The sequence below is a fragment of the Balaenoptera borealis genome (assembly GCF_965194805.1).
Source record: "Balaenoptera borealis genome assembly, chromosome: 8".
Classification (NCBI taxonomy): domain Eukaryota; kingdom Metazoa; phylum Chordata; class Mammalia; order Artiodactyla; family Balaenopteridae; genus Balaenoptera; species Balaenoptera borealis.
Window position 1 is genome coordinate 39,273,915 of NC_138865.1, and position 18,014 is coordinate 39,291,928.

Sequence of the window (18,014 nt, forward strand, 5' to 3'; positions counted from 1 at the left end):
TTTTTATTTTTTCCTTCTCCATTTACTTCAGCCCATCCACCTACTTCCCAACCCCTCCCCATATCACTGCCACATTAAGAGCTTTTTTTTTTTTTGTCTCCTTCCATTCTTATTTTGCAATGGCAGAAAGAGCCACAGTAAAAGGAAATTGATTAGAGGGTTGGCATGTAAACATGATTGTCTTTATTTTTCATCAATTGCACTAGATAACCAAGGATACCATGTGCTTTCCAAACAAGTCCCCTCATCTAAATTTGTTCATCATATAACAATTTCCTAATTTCCTAAGGGGAATATTATTCTTTTGGGGACTAATACGCCGTGTTAGGTTTCTTTTACAATAAAACTTCATTAAATTTGCCTCAAGTCACTGGGAAAGTCCCATAAAGCCCCTGCACTGGGAAAAATGGAGAGATGATTGGTTTTTTGCATGTGTAGGGGGGCATCTATAAAGAAATAATGTGTTAAGCAAGTAATAGTCCAAACCAGGGACATGTTTGACCTGCTTTAAGGAACAAATATTTGAAGAACCATAGTATTTGCATTATTTATGTTAACAAGTTCTTCTAAAATATCTATCATTCGTATAAAATGCTCAAAATATTGCCATATCTTGAATTATATATACTGCTTTCCTTTATATCTACTCTCTCATTTTTAAAAAATTTAACCATTTTTTATTGAAGTATAATTAATTTATAATGCTGTGTTAGTTTCAGGAGTATAGCAAAAAGATTTTTTATATATGTATATATATATAATCTTTTTCAGATTCTTTTCCATTATAGGTTATTACAAGATATTGATTGTAATTCCCTGTGCTATACAGTAGGTCATTGTTGTTTATCTATTTTATATATAGCAGTGTGTATCAATTAATCCCAAACTCCTAATTTACCTCTCATGTTTACATAAATAAATGTATCTCTATCTCTAAAGAAAACTTCATATCATCAGATAGATGGAAAATAAGATGAAGTCCATAAATAAAAGCTACCAGTAAATATTAATTCAAAGGAAATAGCACAAATTATCAACTTCTGTCTAGATATTGCCTGCTGAAGGCTCCCTGCCTGTCACTTATTTTCTCTCTCTCTCTTTTCAAAAGGAGACTGGCAAGGGTTAAAAAGTGATGATCAAACCACAGTCCTGCATTGAGTCTTTCTCCTTTGGGGAATCAGAATGTATGAAGGGACTTGCAAATGAAATAATTTTTGCTATGCAATTTTATATTAGTTAATACATTATTCCCTTATAACCCCCAATAATATTTTATACCATGAGTGGTATGTGTCCCTCACCCATGAGGGAAATGAGTCTCACTCATTCACTCATTTATTCACTCAAAATCTCTCTATAAGGAGTATCATCGTCTTCTTGTAAATATTTTATATCTAATGAATTTCCCAACTTGAATGTAACAAAACTTCATTCCTTTAAAATACTGCATAATTCAGATTCTTACTACTTTGCAGTGACCCTCTGAGGCTTCTCCTCACCTTCTAATCAGACCATATTCATTCTGTGTTTCCATATAAGCAACGTGAATTCACTGGGATGATTGCAATAATCACCAAAATCTTGAGCGATTTCCTCCTGCTGGGAGCCTCTCTCATTCACCTTAAAGGAACCCTGGACCCCTCCTACAAGAGACGTCAGATTTCCTTTGCACCACCTGCTGCAAATGATGAAAGTGAGGGGGACTAGTTCAACGCTCCTCCTCCCCATCCTCCTTCCAAGATGGTGTCTGGTGAGGTTATCGCTAGGGGCTCTGCTGATGAAAGGACAATGGACCATAGTGGCCCATCCAGAAGTCTGATGGGATGGAGTAACTGCTTGAGCTAAAGCTGACCCATAGGGTGGCCCATCCAAGTGCTGTCCTTCTCCACTGGGCTCTGGGAGAGGAGCTTTGTCCCACTTATTACTACACACAAGCTTGGTCTCTGCTCAAGTCCCTGCTCAAAGGGAAGCTCCACAAGGACAGGGATTTTGGTCTGTTTGGCTCATTTCTGCCTCCATGGCACCTTCTAAGAGCTGTATCAGGCACATAATTGGCGCAAGAGAATCATTTCTTGAATAAACACATGAATATAATTGATTCCTCTTGTCCTGCTGACTCTGAGCTATATTGTTACCACTGAAGCCCCGACCTTGGTGGTCTCTCTGACCACTCCCAGGCGTGTGTCAGGATGCAGGCCTCTCAGAATCTCCTGTTACCTTGGGGGACCACACAGAATTTTCCATCTTCCTGCAAACTCGGGCCCAGAACCATGTACAAAAAAGGATGCTGGAGAGTGTATTCTCTGAGTCCCTTCTGTAGCTCAGAGAAAAACTCAAAAGAGCAAAGTGATGCTGCTTAGTTGATAAGAAATAACACAGCAACCCTTGCTTAAAAATTTAGGAAAAGTTTTCTCTCTTGCCAAAGACAAGAGAGAAAGATCTGAAAACGTAGGAAACTCTTGGTCTTTCTGCAGGTTCAGAGATCCTTTTTTTTTTTTTTTTTCATTTTTATTGGAGTATAATTGCTTTACAATGTTCTGTTAGTTTCTGCCATACAACAAACTGAATCAGCTATATGTATACATATATCCCTATATCCCCTCCCTCTTGAGCCTCCCACCCACCCTCCCTATCCCACCCCTCTAGGTCGTCACAAAGCATCGAGCTGATCTCCCTGTGCTATGCAGCAGCTTCCCACTAGCCATCCATTTTACATTTGGTAGTGTATATATGTCAATGCTACTCTCCCACTTCGTCCCGGCTTCCCCTTCCCCCTTGTGTCCTCAAGCCCATTCTCTACATTTGCGTCTTTATTCCTGCCCTGCCACTAGGTTCATCAGTACTGTTTTCTTAGATTCCATATATATGGGTTAGCATATGGTATTTATTTTTCTCTTTCTGACTTACTTCACTCTGTATGACAGACTCTAGGTCCATCAAACTCATTATAAATAACTCAATTTTGTTCCTTTTTTATGGCTGAGTAATATTCCATTGTATATATGTGCCACATCTTCTTTATCCATTCATCTGTCGATGGACACTTAGGTTGCTTCCACATCCTGGCTATTGTAAATAGTGCTGCAATGAACATTGTGGTACATGACTCTTTTTGAGTTATGGTTTTCTCAGGGTATATGCCCAGTAGTGGGATGGCTGGGTCGTATGGTAGTTCTATTTTTAGTTCTTTAAGGACCCTCCATACTGTTCTCCATAGTAGCTGTATCAATTTACATTCTCACCAACAGTGTAAGAGGGTTCCCTTTTCTCCACACCCTCTCCAGCATTTATTGTTTGTAGATTTTTTGATGATGGCTATTCTGACTGGTGTGAGATGATATCGCATTGTAGTTTTGATTTGCATTTCTCTAATGATTAATGATGTTGAACAGTCTTTCATGTGTTTGTTGGCAATCTGTATATCTTCTTTGGAGAAATGTCTGTTTAGGACTTCTGCCCATTTTTGGATTGGGTGGTTTGTTTTTTTGATATTGAGCTGCATGAGCTGCTTGTAAATTTTGGAGATTAAACCTTTGTCAGTTCCTTCATTTGCAAGTATCTTCTCCCATTCTGAGGGTTGTCTTTTCATCTTGTTTATGGTTTCCTTTGCTGTGCAAAAGCTTTTAAGTTTCATTAGGTCCCATTTGTTTATTTTTGTTTTTATTTCCATTTCCCTAGGAGGTGGGTCAAAAAGGATCTTACGGTGATTTATGTCTTAGAGTGTTCTGCCTATGTTTTCCTCTAAGAGTTTCATAGTGTCTGGCCTTACATTTAGGTCTTCAATCCATTTTGAGTTTATTTTTGTGTATGGTGTTAGGGAGTGTTCTAATTTCATACTTTTACATGTAGCTGTCCAGTTTTCCCAGCACCACTTATTGAAGAGGCTGTCTTTTCTCCATTGTATATGCTTGCCTCCTTAATCAAAGATAAGGTGACCATATGTGCATGGGTTTATCTCTGGGCTTTCTATCCTGTTCCATTGATCTATATTTCTGTTTTTGTACCAGTACCATACTGTTGATTATTGTAGCTTTGTAGTATAGTCTGAAGTGAGGGAGCCTGATTTCTCCAGCTCCATTTCTTTTTCTTCTCAAGATTGCTTTAGGTATTTGGGGTCTTTTGTGTTTCCATACAAATTGTAAAATTTCTTGTTCTAGTTCTGTAAAAAAATGCCATTGGTAATTTGATAGGGATTGCATTGAATCTGTAAATTGCTTTGGGTAGTATAGTCATTTCACAATGTTGATTCTTCTAATCCAAAGACATGGTATATCTCTCCATCTGTTTATATCGTCTTTGATTTCTTTCATCAGTGTCTTACAGTTTTCTGCATACAGGTGTTTTGCCTCCTTAGCTAGGTTTATTCCTAGGTATTTTATTCTTTTTGTTGTAGTGGTAAATGGGAGTGTTTCCTTAATTTCTCTTTCTGATCTTTCATCATTAGTGTATAGGAATGCAAGAGATTTCTGTGCATTAATTTTGTATACTGCTACTTTACCAAACTCATTGATTAGCTCTAGTAGTTTTCTGGTGGCATCTTTAGGTTTTTCTATGTATAGTATCATGTCATCTGCAAACAGTGACAATTTTACTTCTTCTTTTCCAAGTTGTATTCCTTTTATTTCTTTTTCTTCTCTGATTGCTATGGCTAAAACTTCCAAAACTATGTTGAATTATAGTGGTGAGAGAGGGCACCCTTGTCTTGTTCCTGATCTTAGAGGAAATGCTTTGTTTTCACCATTGAGAATGACGTTGGCTGTGTGTTTGTCATATACAGCTTTTATTATGTTGAGGTAGATTCTCCCCTCTATGCCTACTTTCTGGAGAGTTTTTATCATAAACGGGTGTTGAATTTTGTCAAAAGTTTTCTCTGCATCTGTTGAGATGATCATGTTGTTTTTATCCTTCAATTTGTTAATATGGGGTATCATATTGATTGATTTGCATATATTGAGGAATCCTTGCATTCCTGGGATAAATGCCACTTGATCATAGTATATGATCCTTTTAATGTGCTGTTGGATTCTATTGGCTAGTATTTTGTTGAGGATTTTTGCATCTGTGTTCATCAGTGATATTGGCCTGCAATTTTCTTTTCTTGTGACATCTTTGTCTGGTTTTGGTATCAGGGTGATGGTGGCCTCATAGAATGAGTTTGGGAGTGTTCCTCTCTCTGGTATATTTTGGAAGAGTTTGAGAAAGATAGGTGTCAGCTCTTCTCTAACTGTTTGGAATAATTTGCCTGTGAAGCCATCTGTTCCTGGGCTTTTGTTCATTGGAAAATTTTTAATCACAGTTTTAATTTCAGTGCTTGTGGGGGGTGTTCATATTTTCTATTCCTTCCTGATCCAGTCATGGAAGGTTGTACTTTTCTAAGAATTTGTCCATTTCTTCCAGGTTGTCCATTTTATTGGTATATAGTTGCTTATAGTAGTCTCTCATGATTCTTTGTATTTCTGCTGTGTCAGTTGTTACTTCTCCTTTTTCATTTCTAATTCTGTTGATTTGAGCCTTCCCCCTTTTTTTCCTGATGAGTCTGGCTAATGGTTTATCAATTTTTATTATCTTCTCAAAGAACCAGCTTTTAGTTTTATTGATCTTTGCTATCGTTTCCTTCATTTCTTTTTCATTTATTTCTGACCTGGTCTTTATGATTTCTTTCCTTCTGCTAACTTTGGGGGATTTTTTAGTTCTTCTTCTTCTTCTTCTTTCTCTAATTTCTTTAGGTGTAAGGTTAGGCTGCTTATTTGAGATTTTTCTTATTTCTTGAGGTAGGATTTTATTGCTATAAAGTTCCCTCTTAGAACTGCTTTTGCTGCATCCCATAGGTTTTGGGTTATAGTGTTTTCATTGTCATTTGTTTCTATGTAGTTTTTGACTTCTTCATTGATTTTTTTCAGTGAAGAGATCCTATTTTTTTATGTCAGAAGGAGAACAGGGACCTGGCTCTTCCTGTTGTAGAACTCTTCCTCTTGTAGGAAATGTAATTCTCCCCAAGGCAAAGGTATGTCTCCAATGGAAAAGGAGATTGGCCATGTTTAAGGCAATGCAAGAAAGAAAGACATGTTTCCAAGTGAATCAGCCAACAACTTCTGCATCTATGGGTACATTATTTTCACAAATACAGAGAAAGTTTTGACAGAATACTGCTTTATAAACACTGGTTCCTGGGGTGGGGGGAGTGGCATGGGCTTAGCATAGAGAGATGTTATTGGCACCATATTGTTAACCACATCTTTATGTTTGAATGGCTGCAATGAACATTTTTACTTTTAAAATCAAAACCTTGATAAGCTGTAAAGATATTACAAGAGTAAAAGTAAGCTGCTTGCATCTTCTTCAGAGTTTTATGTGTCTATATGTTTATGTGTTTACTCTGAAGCAGTACTGAGGCCCCTTGGGTGCATGAAGATCACTGGGGAACTGAAAAACTCGAAGTCCTGGCCCCCACCCCAGAATAATAGAGTTAGGGTGATCTTCATGCACAGTGGGCACTGAGACCCACCCTCCAGTGTGAATGACAGTGATAGAGATGTTCTGGGGTCAACTTACAAGAGTCTCCAAGGAGTCTTCTGGGAAGACTTTTGAGGCACACAACTTTGGAACATGGGCTAGAGAGCTGGAGTGATTACAACACAATTCTGTCACTCCTTGTGCTCTGCAGCCCAACTGGAGGAGTAGGCAATGACAAGTGAGCCATTTTATCAGAATCTCAGTAAGATCTTAATATTTCAAATCCCCAGCAACACCAGCACCAGAAGCTTCAGTAATGAAAGGCAATAGGGACGGTGACTTTGAAACCATAAACACACAGGTTTGGGATGGCTTATGACAGCAAAGACCGACAAGAGCAGACCCTGTAGGAAATCAGGTCAGAAATGAGTGACTTGGGCTTGGGTACCCTTGGTGTGGACATCAGCATGTGGGCACCACAGCCTCCGGTGCATACCAGGGACAGGAAGCCTGGGCACGCTAACCTGCAGCCAGAAGAACTGGTCCATGGAGAACCTGTGAGGCCCTGCCTGGGAACTTTCCAGAAGTATCTGTCAGGAATTTGAGGTGGTAACTAAACTAGAAAAATACTGTTTGTCTCATAATTAGTCTGATTCAGTCTTGAGTTCCCCTCTGAAAAAAAATTGCACGAAGAGCCAATCGCCCTTCACAAGGGCAAGCTGAGTGTCAGGAAGGCTTCACTGAGGAGGTGAAAGGAAGTGTGCTCCCAGGGGGGCCCACACGATGCAGGGTTTGGGTGGAGATTGTTTTGTCTCTGTCACAACCCACTGTTCCCAGTGTTATCAAGGAACCTTCAACAGGGCCTGTTTTCTTGGACTTCACCCATTAGCCTGCAGGTCTGTACGCCCCTTGGTGAGGTAAAGAATCTCTGGTTAGTGTGTTGTCTGAGAATGCATGCTGTGGTTTCTTCTGAATAGAATTTCCAGTTACCAGCTGGCACTAACAAGAAAAGAATTTGCTGCAAGCTCTGCCCCAAACATGAGGTTCAAAGCCCCAAATACTATGAAAGAAATCTGGTGTCTCTTCTATCTTGATTTTTGTTCTCTCTCTCTCTTTTTTCCCCAATGTCACTGTTTGGTCCTTAGTCTTTTTCTTATTTGTGAAGGACCATTTCCCTCAGGCTCTACATCTTCTGTCAGCAAGGCCCAGGCCAAATTATGGGGTTCATGTGGTAGCTTCTTTTTTGGTGAAAAACAAGTGAAGTAAATGTGATTATGCTCAGAAGACCAAAGAATCATTCCACTGTCTCATTTTTGTGGTCTTATGTTTCAACCCCTCTGAAGGAAAATTCAGAGTTAAAGGGAAAAATTCAAAGACATCAACTTACCTTTACCTCTGCTTCTGCACATTCAGTGACCCTTACAGCTAGAAAGAAACCAGAGCACCATTTGCCAAGACATATGTTTAAAATATAGATGTATTTCAATAAAATTTAAGTATGTTTAAAACATGTAAACTATGTATTTTTGAGGTGTATGTTAAAGTGAATAGATAATAAACAAGGTTGTGAAAACAAGTCTATTTTACATGTTCTATTAAAGAAATAGTTTTAGTGAGATGATGTAATTATGCTCTTCACAAAACTTTTAAGAATTTACAATAAGTATTAATTTATCACACACAAAAAAAGAAATAAAATCTGAAAATAGGACCTAAAATCAGAGTTGTATGACAAGCATTTCCTTTCATTCCTTTTTATGCTTCTTTGGGACTCTTTGTATAACCTCAGTTAAGGCTCTTTGTGGACATGAAACACCATCCAAATGGCGCTCTGGCCCACCACCTCAGCCTTGCTCCCAGGGAGTCTAGCCTTGCTCTGCCACTGGGGGTCAGTTTTGTGCATATGGCAATGGCCAAAAGACAAGACTGCTTTTCACTCAGCTTGCTTTCCCTTCTTGGAGTGGCGTGGGTGTTGCTGGACCATAAGTCCTGCCCACAGCACAAGAGGTCCTACCTTCCCCATCCTGGTTTCCTGCCTGTGGAGCCCAGTGGGCCTCACTCCAGCTGCTCAGAGATTCTGCCTCATTTCCCCTTACACCATACATGCTCTTCTCCTCAAGAATCTATACAAAACAGTAAAGGGAAGCCAGATACATAAACTTACCCTGGCATAGAAACATGGTACAATTGGCATGGCTCTCTGGCCTAAAAACGAGGTAGGGGGAATAGGGAGATATGAATTTAACCTAAGGTTGAAAAACAACCTCCAGCACTCCCCACCTTTAGCTTCATCAGATCCAGCCCTGTGGGTCTTGGAGGCAAAGGCATGGTGACGTTTTACAGCTTGGAGGAATGTTTGTGGGTTGACAAGTAGACCCAATAACTGCACTCTACCCAAGAAATTTTCTTGAGCAAAATTCTAATAGAAATGAATCTCTTCCAGAGAAGTTTTCCAAGGGAACTTCAATATGGGCATCAATCTACTTGGGAATATCTTAAGAGGAAGAAATTGAAAAGAGATGAAGAGAGAGACCAAGTCCCAAAAATATAGGGATTTTTTAACAAGAGTGTGAAGAGATATAGGGAAGATGAGGTCAGCTGAGTCTTGGCCTTGGGCTGAATGTTCACTGTTTAGCGGAGAGCATAGGAGTGTGAAGCCAGGTGGGAGATAGTGCCTTGTTCTGTGGTACAGTGACAGGTCATAGCCATGACAGAGCAACAGGTACATCATTCATGGATTAGGGGAGTGAGTTGAGAAAGTCCCCAAGGTACAGGAGAAGATTGGTTCAATAGGGAAACACCTAACTTTTTCCATCAGTGAGCCAAGTTACTCTGTGTCTCTAGGGTACAACATGGAACAAAAAGATGTACATTAAAAACTTTGGGTTAAAAAACTAGAAAGGCATTAGAACATAGAAAGGAGGAACAGACACTGATACCCCTAAATGAACCCCTAAATTCATCACTGATACTGATGAATTTATCATCAGTAAAGAAGCAAACTGAACTTTCTGGATCTGCTTTGAATCTTAATGGGAGGGAGAATGTAAAAAGAGTGGAAATTCATTGTACAGTATACATGAGTATTGATGCAAAATAAGTAGCATGGTGTTGATGTGAGGTTCCTTTTGGGGGCCATTTTGCCTTGTTTTTTATACGTGAAGTAATACCCATGGAGTCTTCATTTGTCCATTCATAAACTTGTTGCCACAATGCTGCTATCTCCATGGAACCCTAAATCTTTAACTATGGTCTCCTACCTGGAGAGTTCCAAGGATGTAAATCTTTAAAATTCCCTAGGAGTCTGGATGTCTCTGTAGTGAAACCCAGATTTGCCACCTTTGGTCCTAGTTTTCTGAAGACAAGAGTGAAAACGTGAGCAAGCTCAGACGACCTTTCCTGTGAATGCCCCGTGATTTTTCTAAGGCAGGAAACAAAAGCCTCTGAGAAACTGCTTAAACAGCTCTTGGAGAACATCCTGTCTGCCTGGACTCAAGAGCTCTTTCTCTGCACCTTCTTTGCGTGACTCACCTGTGGTGCATCTGAAGCATCTGATGACGGCCCTGCTCACACATATGTTCAGTTTCCTGCCTACAGGAAGGAAAAGGGAACAGGATCAAATATAATCAGAAAGAGCAGTGTAACTACTATATATAAAATAGATAACCAACAGGGATAACCCTGTGTACAGCACAGGGAACTATAGCCAATATTTTGTAATAACCTATAAGGGAAAAGAATCTGAAAAAAAAAAAAGTACATATTTGTATAACTGAATCACTTTGCTGTACACCTGAAACTACCACAACATTGTAAATCAACTATACTTCAATTAAATAAATAAATAAAAATTAAAAAGAGCAGTGTAAAACCTTTGTCCCAGGACCTGGAAATCTAGATTGTCATCCCATCCCTGCCACCACCATCCACCGGCTCACCCTTAGGCAAATCACTTCACTTCTCAGGGCCTAAAGTTTCTTATCTTTAGAATGGAGAGATGGGGCTAGTGCCGTAGGATTCCTTCAGCTTTTACATGATAAGATCCTGTTAAACATGTATTTTTATTTTTTAAGATATATGAATAGAACACACATCTAACACCTTTGTGCCCACCTCCTTTCTGAAACACCAAAAATCACCAATACTCCTCTGTGTCAAATTCCCTTGCACTGTCTTCTCTGATTTCAATCCCCTTCCCCCACCTCAGAGGGAATGCTATTCTGAATATAGTGTTTATTATTCCTCGCATTTTTTAATATACGTTTATGTTCCTAAGCAATCTATGGTACTATTATGCATCTTTTAAACTCGATGTATGTAAATGTAGTCTAGTCTATGTGTATTAATTTTCTTATTTGTAAAGTATCATCTTAAGAATATACAGAATATTTGTATTGATTCTCCAGCTGCTCAGTATTTAGGTTGTTTTCCATTGTTTGCTATTACAAACATCTATATTTTGGTATATGTAGCCTTGTATACACTTCTTAGGGTATACACCTAAGTGTGGGATTGCTGGTCTCAAGGGGCGTGCATGTTCAACTTTAGTAAACTACTTTTCCAGATTGTTCTCTAAAGAAGTTGTGTCAATTTACATCCCCACCAGCAGGATATTAGAGTATGTGAATCTAGAAAGTGAGGCCTTGCTATGGTTTCTCCTGATAAGGCAATGTGATCTTCCCTTCATAGGAGGTGAAGCATTTTGTCTAGTTTATAGGTGACAGTGATGGGAAATGGAAAAGAATTAGCATGATTCATTTATTCCACAAATATTCTTGAGCATCTACTACATACCTGAGAAGTGCTGGGGATCAAGAGAGTCCCGTTCTCCTGGAGCTAACCACGCATGCATTTATTAAATATCTCTTTTGTGCAGGGAGTTTATGGCCTATTTTTCTCATTTAATTGTTGCCATAGCCATTTGAAGTAAACATTGCCAACCCCATTTTCCAAATGAATAAACTGAGGCACAGAAAAAGCACATAACTAAGAGATGGGGATGGATCAGAACCCTGATGTGACTGCAAATATTCCATCCATTCGCCTATTTGCTCCATCCCTGCTTGTTGTCTGAATGCCTCTGCACAGCCAGAGAAAGCCCGTCCATGTGCTTGGCTCACGATGGGATCCAGGGTGGATGAACTGCAAAGCAGAGTGCCTACCTTTCAGACTCAGATGCCTGGAAATCCCTGAGGAGGAAACTGGTCTCTCAAGTTCTCATATCTGAAAATATTTATAAATTCTTGGGAAGAGTTCTTATGTCTTCTCCCCTGCTTTCTTTCTGTATCTTGTGGGAGAACTCATATTTGAGTATGGATGTCTGGGTTATGGTCTCTGAGAAACAATAGACACTCGTACCCCACAGAGATATGAAACTATGCAGGTGCTGAATAATATCGAGTTCTAAAGAGCTGCAGTGTTAAAGGTTTTTGTTTTTTTTTTTCCCCACAACATCTTGAAAGTATTTTCTCTGTGTCAACTACATATTCTAATCCGAAAAGAGAGATCTTGATATTTGGAATATACAATGTGCCTTTTTCCCTCAGCAAGGTGTACAATTAATTCCTTACGTTCTCGAATAAAATGGTGGAGCAGAGAGTGTCTCCAGGATCCCCAGAGATTCCAGGCACACAATAAGAATGTTTATCTTTTCATTTTCAGAAGCAATCACTGCACACCTCTACCTGCAGGAGAATGAGTAGCTGGGATTTCTTTCAATTATTTTCCCAAAGAGAGAGTAAATGAAGTCATCAAGCCATCTGGTCGACCTTCAGCAGTCATTTACTATATTCATTTATCATATCTATGAGTAAACTGTAATAACAAGAAAAGAGCTAGCCACAGGAATAAGAATCCTGGGAAAAGTTTAAGTGTTAAAAGGTTAAAATTTATAAAAGGAGGAAATGGGAAAAGGGAATATAGCTTCCTCATACCTCACGCTTGCCTCAGTCTGCTTGTGTTTACCCATCTCTCCTGCAGTACTGGCTCCTAGTTTGACTCCTCATATTGACAGGTGGTTTTCATACCTCCCCACTCTGGGGGAAGGGGTAAAGAGGGAATCATCTTCCTGGGGATTTCCCTCTCTCTCTAAAATCAGAGGCTGAGTATCTGCCCTGAATCATAGCATTTTAGACAGATAGCCTGGAATTCAAAATACTGCCAGGCTCCTAAATCTCTATCCCTCCCTCTCAATTCCCCATCATGGAGACCTAACTGGTTAATTAAAACCAAATATCTTCCTCAAATTAGAGCAGACACAAAAAACCAATATAAGAGTTCATGGGAATTGGGGCAAATTTTTGCAGTAGAAGTGAGCTAGAGTAAAATCACTCCTTCCCAATGTCTCCCCATTTCCTCTGAAGATGTACATGCAGTGTCCATATCTTCAAAGGACACCTTATTTGTAGGCTATCAGGTAAGAAATGACCTGTCATCAGCTGGTGCCACAGTAACTTTGGATATGAATATGCATGCAGGAGGGACACCTCAGAGTCTACATTCTGTATACCATCATCTGGCTGCAACAGGTTCAGGGAACAAATTCCAACTCCCCACCTACTGTTGGGGGGCCACCTTAATTGTCTTATCCCTTTGGATTGTCTTAGAGGATGCTTTTAAAACAGATTTTAAGAATCTTAATCGAGCTGTTAATTTTGGTCTTAGGCTTCCTTTCCAGAATGGCCCTTAGCGTATGGAATTTGGGTGGGAACTTTTTACGTTTGATTACTACACATATTAAGTTTTATAGCTGCCCAAATTTCTCCTTTCTTAGAGTGTGGGAAGAGAGGGCAATGGGAAGAAATTAGGACTGTAGTTGTGGTAGACATTTTAAGGCACAAAGCTTCTCTGGGCCATTCAAAACATAGAAGAGACTACTTAATTTACCTCTACACAAGGCTGACTCTAGTTCTGCAGTTTTGCAGGATAATAGGCTGTTTTCCCCAGATACCCAGAATTTTCCAGGATGTCAAGTAAGAGTTGCACATATTTTTTCATACTGTATCTGATTTCTACATATAAAGGAAAAAGAAAAGAAAATTAAATAATTAATTACTCTGATGGATAGATTCTGTGATATATTGCCCAAGTGCCCCTTTAATGAAAGAATTTTTACCCCAGCTTCTGGGTGTGCTTTCAGCAGATAGCCTTCGATAGTACTTTCAGGTCTCCTTCACCTGGAGAGAGCCCAAGTGCCCAAAGTTGCACCTCTTTCTGTGGAACGCAGCATGCTCATGGGGCAAAATAGTTGGGTGGCTAACAAGGGTACTACTCAATTTGTACCATTACCATATCAAGGATGGATGATAAGAAGTGACATACCATTACATTTGCCATAATCTATTGGTTAAAAGCACATCACAGGTCCTGCCCACCTTACAGGATAAGAATATTGGAGCACCCTAGCGTCTTTCTCCCACATTGGGTGATCTAAAAGGTTGCCAGCTTAAAGTACCCAAAACAGGAAAGAGCTCTGTGGAAGTCCACAGTGCAGTGCAATCAGCACAGCTTTTTGGGCCATAGGGCCTGAGATACCCATGGTATTAGAGGAAAAGTGCTGGGAAGAAAGGCCACGTGGAGTTTATTAATAGTTTGGGTGTCATAGTTTCATGTAACACAATAAATAATAACACTTTATTACTGTGATATCTTGATTGATCATGAGATTTTTCTAGCTCACTTTTCTACAAATTCATCAAAACTTAGCAACCTCATTTTCAATGACATAATTGAAAGCAATGTCAGTTGCTCTTGGAAAGTGTAAGATCAAAAATAATTTTTAATTTTTAGAGGGATCTTTCTGCTGATGCAACCATTACTGGAGTTGGTAAGAGTATATTACAGTCTGTGATAACATTGGGACAAATTTCTGATAAATTATTTCAAAATAAGATTTCAGTACTTCTAGAGCATGATTCTAAATCCTTTTCTAAAAGGATTTAACTCTTTATACAAATCATTTTTGTTTAAGTCTGAGTTCAATTTTAAACATAAATTTATACAATGACATTTTAATGCTTCCTCTGAAATTTCGTGGAGCTTGTGCAAGAAACTAAAAGTGGCTTTGTGATTTGTATATAATTCAAAATGTCTGTTATGTCATCTATCGCTGGATCTTCAATGACAAGAAAACATTGGTTTTCAGATTGCCTTTCTTGTTATCAACTGGTTCATTGGAAAGTTCATATGAAACTACAGCTCTTTTCCATTGGAAGCAACAATTTGAAATTTGATTTCTATTTCTAGATGTATAGATCTTTGCTTTCTAATCTTGCAACAGATTTCAAAACCAGAGATTCTAAACTCTCTGAAGAATTCTAGCAATTCCCTGCTACGCATTATGTCCTTGTTTATGCTTTCTAAAGAGTTCTGTTTCCAATATCGATATGTGTGTATGGAAGTAGAGGGCAGTTCCCCCACATATCCAAGCAATTCTCAGACACCAGCTGGGTGTCCTACAATTCAACTCAATTCTGACACTATCTGTCCAAAGATAGTGTCAGATTCCACAGGTTAAGGGTTCAGCCCTACAAGACTGCTCCCCCTCCTCTTGACACACACACGCATACACACACACACACACACACACACTTCAGATGCCAATTCCAGGTCATCACCTGTGCTTCTGACCCACTGGCTATAGACCAGAAGTTCCAATGACCCTCCCTCCACCTTGGTTTTGGTTAATTTGCTAGAGCAGCTCATCTAACTCAGAGAAACCTTCTACTTACTAGATCACTGGTTTATTATAAAAGGATATAACTCAGGAACAGTCAGATGGAAGAGATGCATAGGTCTAGGTACGGGGAAAGGGCACTGAACTTCCACGCCCTCTCCAGGTAAGCCACTCTCCCCAAATCTCCAGGTGTTCACTAACCAAGAAGCTCTCCAAACCCCATCCTTTTGGGGTTTATGGAGACTTCATTACATAGGCATGATTAATTAAACCATTGGCCATTGGCGATTGATTCAACTTCTAGCCCCTCTCTCCTCCAGGGAGGTCAGGAGAGACTGAAAGTTTCAACTTTCTAATCATAGGATTGGTTCTCCTGGCAACTAGTTGCTTTCCAAAAGTCACCTCATTAACATAACAAAAGACACCTTTGTAGCTCTCAGCACTTAGGAAATTCCAAGGGTTTTAGGAGCTCTGTGCCAGAAATGGGAATGAAGACCACATATGTATTTCTTATTATAATTCACAGTACCACACTTTTCTTTTGTAATAATTTACTGAAATGTTTGCTGGCTGAGCACAGGTAGTTCCTATCTTGGTCCTCAGGCTGAAGAGTTAATATTGGTGCAGATGCCACAGGGATGGATGGGAAGGCTGGCCTCTCACCACAGGTCCCAGCATTAAACTCATGAGGTTTCTCCCCTTTCTTCCAGGGCAGTGGCTGCCACCACTGCTGCTTCTGTTGCTGCTGCTACCATCCCAGTCCAGAATACCTCTGGGCTCTTCAGGGCCCTGACCTGCCCCAAGTATGCTTGTGTGCACCAGGTAGCCAGGCCAACTGCTTGGCATGCATGCTGAACACTGCCCACTGTGCCTGTGGATCTGACCCCAGGTGTGTGTGCGCTGTTCCCTGGTTATCTCCCCTGCGCACACCCATGCCCTGTTGTTCCATTGGACTTCACCAACAAAGCATAAGTTCAAAGATAAAATCATTATGAATTTCAAGATGGTATCCACAGAGCATTAAACCAAGCATGCAGCCCCTTAGGAGAGTGGAGTCCTGTGAGACTACACTGGTTACATGATCATGTCCTGCTGGCAGAAGTCGCTCAAAAAGTGAGTGTCACTGGATGTCTTCCATGCTGCTGGCTGCAAAACTGTCATAGGAGCAAGCAGGGAAGAACACACAGAACCAAGAAAAGAAGTGCTTTCTTTTTTCCACGTCCAACCAGGGTACCTCTACTAACAAAGCTTAATACCATGCCAGATGGCAATGAGAAAATGGGGTCCAGCTCCAGCATCACAATGCAAGATAGAGAATGGATTTAGAGGAAAAAAGAATTGACCTAAGTTACTTTGGAGAAGAGTGAAGTTTGGAAGGCTAAAGGCAAAAAGAACTGCACGTAAGCATTGAGTTCTAGTTGATAGTTTGGTTTCATGAGGGTTTGGGTTAACAATTCTGAAACCATTAGGCATGTATACTTGGGTTGAGCATTTAAGTAGATGGTGGGAGCCAGGTTTCCACCTGGCTGGAGTGGGAGGTTATGAATAAACAAGGGAACGAGGCTAGAATGTTCCATGTGGTAATAGATTAGAATTGGAGACATCACTATCAACCCATGTTTGGCTCAATATAGATTTACCTGGTTACATATAGAAATATTTATACGTACGAATGTATACACTGGTTAGTATGCAACAAGTATACCTAGAACCCAGATCTTGGTTTTTAATACTGTTGTCCAATAAAAGGAACCAGGGCTTATTGAAGAAATGGCTTATACTAGGACTGAGGCAGGAAATATACAAAATGAGCCTGGAGTATCCATGGTGCCAAAAATAAGAAAATGCTAAAAAACAAAAACAAAACAGAAAAATACACAGTAATGGGGAATCCCACAGTAAAGCAAAGGAATCCAGATGCCAACTAAAAGAGTTCCAAATGGCCAGAGCTGAAGTAATTTGAGCAATAAAATAAATAATGGAGTATTGAATTATTGCTCAAAGTACAAAATAAATTTCTATGAGTCCATAGTGATATAAATAAATGATTAAATAAATTAATAAGTGGGAGAAAATAGACAAATCTTCCATGCCAAAGAATTCTGAATAATTAATGTAGCTTCTCCTCCACCCTCAAAGTGGTACAACATGGAAAAAGAAAAAAAAAAAAGAGTAACTTTACAATGGAGACCCTGACAAACATCATCACAAGCCAAATGACCAGAGTTAGCATTAACACTGACAGCTCATACTAATAGCATGTACTCTCAAATGATGTGATCAGAATGGCCCATAGTTCTGTGACCTTCTTGCCCAAAGCATATTACTCCATGATAAAAACCTCAGACAAATCCCAACTGAAGAATATTCTATATGATAACTGACCTCAAAACTGTCAAAATCAACAAACACAAAGAACGTCCAAGAAACTGTCATAAGCAAGAGAAGCCTAAGGAGATTTGACTACTAACTGTAATATGGGTTCCTAGATGGGATCCTGGGACAGAAAAGAACATTAGGGAAAAACTGGGGAAATCTGAATGAAGAATGGACTTTAGTTAATAATAATGTATCAATATTGTTTCCTTAATTGTGACAAATGTACTATACAAATGTAGGATGTTAGTAATAGGGAGAACTGGGTGAGGGATATATAGGAATTCTCTGTACTATCTTCACAATTATTCTGTAAAACTAAAACTGCTCTAAAATAACAGTTTATTTTAAAAAGAATGGATCTGAAGCTGAGAGACTGAAACTTGTTAAGCACACAACATGTTAAGTCCTTCAGAGAGTATTCACCCCTGAAAGAGGCACTAAACTACCAAATAGACAAAATGCTTTGGTCCACTAACCTCAGCCAGCCTCTGTCATCAGCCATCACAGT

At 39.5% G+C, this 18,014-nt stretch overlaps 1 protein-coding gene across 5 annotated transcripts in view; it reads right to left on the reverse strand.

Moving 5' to 3' along the window:
* Positions 1–18,014, reverse strand: part of NTRK2 (neurotrophic receptor tyrosine kinase 2) — a 409,783-nt gene continuing 391,769 nt past the window's right edge. For all 5 annotated transcript variants that reach the window (XM_082401158.1, XM_082401155.1, XM_082401159.1 and 2 more), the window contains one exon: positions 1–18,014. This exon is cut by the window's right edge and continues 17,877 nt beyond it. The gene's annotated coding sequence lies outside the window, so the exon portion shown is untranslated.